This window comes from Nanorana parkeri, unplaced genomic scaffold, assembly GCF_000935625.1.
Source record: "Nanorana parkeri isolate BGI_ZX_2015 unplaced genomic scaffold, ASM93562v1 scaffold1182, whole genome shotgun sequence".
NCBI classification, from domain to species: Eukaryota; Metazoa; Chordata; class Amphibia; order Anura; family Dicroglossidae; genus Nanorana; species Nanorana parkeri.
In genome coordinates, this window is record NW_017307450.1 from 166,458 (window position 1) to 171,579 (window position 5,122).

A 5,122-nucleotide genomic window follows, 5' to 3' on the forward strand; every position below is an offset into this window, starting at 1 on the left:
CCGCCCAGTACTGCTCTGACCAAGATGAGATCTGTGCACGGCAGCGCAGCCCAGCGCTCAGTATTTTACATTTTGCTTGCAAATATGAGCACTCACCGACCAATGAGAAGCACTTCTTGCTGAGAAGGAGGCCAGGCTGTAGGGGGTAATTCCATTTTACCAAATTCACCTGGGATAGTGGAACTACCCTTTAAGGCCATACCAGTACCACTAGCAGGAATGTAGCAGAGACAGAATCAGTACCATACTGACACATCATAAACCAATCTGTAGACTCAGAATCAGAACCATACAGACACACCTGATACCAATCTGTAGATTCAGAATAAGTACCACAAGGACACACCTGACACCAATCTATGGACATAGAATCAGAACCATACTGACACCAATCTATAGACATACTGTGTCCTGTATCTCTGGTATATCTTGGCTTAGTCTTGCTCATTAAAAATACTCTGCTGTTGGTCGGTTTTTATACTGCTTTATAACCTGTGGTCTCTTAATTCTTGAAGGAAAACACCTGCCTATTGAACAAGTACAAGCATGGTAGTAATATTTGCAACAAAGCTAAAAGATTTGATTATGACTTGCAACAGTGGGATCCTGTAGGCGTTAGCTGCTTTGTAATTACAAGTATTTGCAATTGGTGAAAGAGCATGTTATCACACAGACCTCTTCTCTCCGATTTAACATTTCCTGTGATCATTTAGCTATTTTATTTTCTCTTTACTATAGTGTCTGAGATAAACATGCATTCACCTGTCTTTGCAAGGGTTCTTTTACACTTTCAAATTTGCTAGGAGGAATTGCGAGTGGTGGTGACTAAATCTGTCTTAAGTTTCATTTATGTCACTGTATCATTAAAGTAGATCTGAACACATCAATATAATCTCATATCAGGGATCTCAACCTGAAAAAAGCAATTTCAGGGAGGTGCCCCTCTCATTTCAGGGAGGTGCCTTCTGCCCCCTATCCACGGGTGGGGGGGGGGAGAGAGCACCCCCCTGAAATGATGGCAGATAGCATGGGAAGCAATAGCTTCTTTGCTATCAGCAGGGTTGTTTTTTTTTGTATTCTGACAGTTGCTCCTGTCAGAATAAAAAAAAACCAGCATAGGAATGCATAGCTAGATTGCTATTGGATATTTCAATTTGCAATATCCAATAGCAAGCTGGCTACTGCACCCACCCTCTGCTGCTGTCAATCACTAGAAGTCGACCTGATGGAGAACTTCAGGTACCCCTCTGCTGATTGACAGCAGCAGTGGGCGGGTGCAATAGCAAGTCTGCTATTGGCTATTGCAAAGTGAAATAGCCAATAGGAATCTTCCTATGCATTCCTATGCTAGGTTGCTTTTTTTTTTCTGACAGCCAGCGGCCCCGCTGTCAGAAAAAAAAAACAGAACAGGGAAAGGTTTACTCTCCTAGATCGAGCAGAGTAAACATTTCCAGGAGGAAGTGTTTCTCTCCCAGGCGGCCGGGAGCCGCTATCCATTAGTGGGAGACTCCCGGAGCGTCCGGGAAAGTTGGGATGTCTGTCATATAAACTTGAACATGGTAATGTGCTTTTAAAAGTTGTTTTCAATCTTTTTTAATCTGCACCTTTTGCTAAAAGAGTATCTGCCTATCCCATAAAGCTCCTTGTTTAGGCAATTCCAGTTATGCTGTCTCCCATTTGTGCTCCTGCATTGTTGACATGTGACATGCGCCCTGGTTAAGACACACAACGTGTATGTGTGACACACAAGTATGTGTGTGTTGTAAAGTAGTCACCGCTCCAAACTCACTCCTGTAATGGACCACAATGTCACATTTAGTTAGCTAATTTGTAATGAGAAAAAAAATGCTAACAACAGTTAAAAGGCCCCTTTCACATGGGCGCCTGTCAATTGTGATCAGGAGGCGACCCGTGCACAGATCCCAACCTGATTGGAGCAGTTCAAAACACATGTCAGATCAAATGTCACAACTTGCGATGGAGGAGAAAACCTCTGGCGGAGGAGAAAACCTCTGGAGGAGAAATGGAGGAGAAAACCATGAATTTACCGGACTATGTTAGGACTATGAGCAGTCAGTGAGATTACCCCCAATCTGTTACGATCAGTTCCACCAAAACGGAACTCTGTTTCTGAACCTGGTCAGCTCCATTGATTAGACTAACTAATAAATGGAGTTCATTGTAATCTGATGTTAAAGGAGAACTATGAGGTGAGTGCTTTTCACTCACCTCATAGTTCTAGCCGACCTGTGACAATGAGACTGTCATAGGTCGGCTCAGTAGATCGGGAGGTGAGTGAACACATACCGGCATTCGCTCACCTCTCAATCCTGTCACAGCTCTCTGCCGTGACAGGGGAGGGGGTGGATTCCCCCCTTCCCGCTCCAATCCGCCAGCGCTGACTGGCGGAACGGACGGGGGACGGGGCGGGTACAGCTGGCTCTGCCTCTACATAGGCAGAGCCAGCTGTGAGTCACGCAGCTGGGCGGATACAGACATAATTGTCGGGATCCGCTTCAGCTGTGGCGTCTTAGTATACTGCGAGCAGCAGCTCGCGGTATACTGCGGCGTCTCAGTATACCGCAAGCTGTAGCTGAGCCTAGGGTGACGGGAGGACGCTAGTTTGTGTCCTCCCGTTACCCTAAGGAGAACTAGGGGGAAAAGCCTTAACCCCATAGTTCTCCTTTAAACTCTAAAAATCACCATCAGAGCAGTTTTAATGAGTGCCTTGTACTGAGCCTTACTTACTCACTAGGGATGTTCAGATTCCAGTTCAGATACCAGTGCAGATACTTGACATTTTCACAAGAACTACCAGGGTGGTAGCGGTTGCAGCAGCGAGTGGGCCCTGGTGCTCCCACACTGTCCTAAAATCATTAGTCTGTATTGTTTTAGAAAAACTGTCACATGACACTAAAGAAAAAAGGTATCAGTAATTGTATCTGTGAGTACTTGGACAAGTATCGGCACTTGGTACTTGGTCTGGAAAAAATGGTATTGCTGCATCCCTAATATATATAACAAATCATAGATTAAAACGGATACACATATTCCAGGAGCCCCGTAGCAAATGCTCCTTAACCTGCCTCCTAACTTTTTAGTTTTTCTCTAGTCTAGTCTTGGAGCTGGAAAAGTATCAGTAATTTTACCAAGTACAGTACTTGGTATCTGGACATCCCTACTTTTAACTAATTTCGATTGAAACGTCAGTCTTTGTCAAGGATTGAACAGACAAAATAAATGGCGGAGTCTAAAGCGCTACTACCCTTTGAGAACGGGGGGGGGGGGAGTTGATGGAGGTTTTCTGTTACGTCAGATGCTCTATGAGGTTCACATGGGTGTGCCGTCATCGACGTCCGGGTCTCTGTGGTGGGGGCTTGATCATGTGGATTCCTCTAGGTTTGATCGAAGTGTGTGCTGGCTCCGTCGGTTTGCTGGAGGGCCGCTGATGAGGTGGTGATGGCGTCCGTATTATGTTTTGTCTGTTCTGTCTCTCAAGTTGGACACCCCGGTCCACACTGAAACTAAAGTTGCACACCCCCCTGCATACCCCACTACCCCAAAATAAACTTCCTTCGCCGTTTTTGGATCATAGCCGGGAGAGCGCTGCCATAGATAGGACTCAGGTCTCAAAACTTTCCATGTATTTTCTTTGTCAAGGATTGACATTCTGCAAAGATTGATGTCTGGCTGACAAGCTATCCTGCTACACATAAATCACCTCCACGGTGGACATCAGTGAAGTATTGTAAGAAAGCGACTAATGCAAGCGCTGACTGAAGCTATTTTTTCTGTTTAGTTCTAAGCCCAGAAAGAAACCCAATATATGAAAAATATTACCCATGCAGTAAATAAAGTCTTCAGAATAATTCTACAACATGTTGATGCTTAGTGATCATTACATTACCTGATATAGTTTCAGTGAATGGAAGCAAGAGTGTATTTATTATGAGTAAATTGTTAAAATAATATATTTACTATTGTGTTTAGCTTTTTATTTATTTGTTATGTTTATTTGTTATGTTAACATTGGACACATCTGATATGATCAAGAGAATACAGGAATTTGTATTCACAGCAAATGCCATAGTAAAGTATTCATCATACACTGTAGTTATAGTTCCTTAATATTTGTGTATTACAAATAGGCAGATGCTTTTTCAGCAGGTTCAAGAAGCTTGTAAGAATCCATTTGGTTGTTAAAATGTGTCTTCCAAGGTTGTGGTACTAGGTGATTTCATGGCCCTGTAAAAATGAACAGATGTTTAAAACATGAATATGGACTAATACAGGTATTTGCTTTTGTATTATATATACAGAAAGAGAGAGAGAAGGAGAGCGCTTTCATTTTCTTAATGTATTTTCATATTAAATTCCTCTAGTTGCGCTGTTTATAACATTAATACTTTTAAGGAACGTTAACAAAGATCTAGTGAGTTCTGACCACATCATTATACTGCATTCCTATTAACCAGCATGGTAACATAAATATGAAGTAGTTTGTTCTATGCTATCTAGGAATGCACCGATACAGGTTTTTCGGTATCGTGTACATACGTGTAAATTTCCGTACTCGCCGATACCGAGTACCAATAACGGTACGTCTGCTAGCATGGAGCTGGCTTCCCGGGCAATCAGGAAGGCGGGCGGCGGGTAGTGACACACCACCCAGCTTCTTGATTGCCTGGAAAGTCGGCTCAATGGTCTTTGGCCGGCTCAATGCTGATTAGCTGTAAGCCAGCTTCCCAGCCAATCAGCATCGAGCCAGCTTCCCGGCCAATCAGGAAGCCAGGATGTGGGTCGTTACCTGCCACCTGGCTTCCCTATTGCCCACGAAGCCTCCTCCATGCTGTTTGGCCGGATCCATGCTGATTGGTCGGTACTTCTGCTAGCATGGAGCCGGCTTCCTGGGCAATCAGGAAGCTGGGCCGCGGGTAATGAAACGCTGCTCGGCTCAATGTTGCTTGGCCAGCTCGATGCCAAACAGCAGCATGGAGCCGGCTGTTTGGCCAGCTCGATGTTGATTGGCTCGGAAGTCGGCTTCCCAGCCAATCAGCATTGAGCCGGCATCCCGGCCAATCAGGAAGGAGGGAGGTTGGTTATTATCCTGGATGTCGGCATG

The 5,122-nt window shown here is 44.5% G+C and overlaps 1 protein-coding gene across 1 annotated transcript in view; it reads right to left on the bottom strand.

Moving 5' to 3' along the window:
* Positions 1-5,122, bottom strand: part of ENPP7 (ectonucleotide pyrophosphatase/phosphodiesterase 7) — a 28,300-nt gene that overhangs the window by 1,351 nt on the left and 21,827 nt on the right. The window lies entirely within an intron of this gene.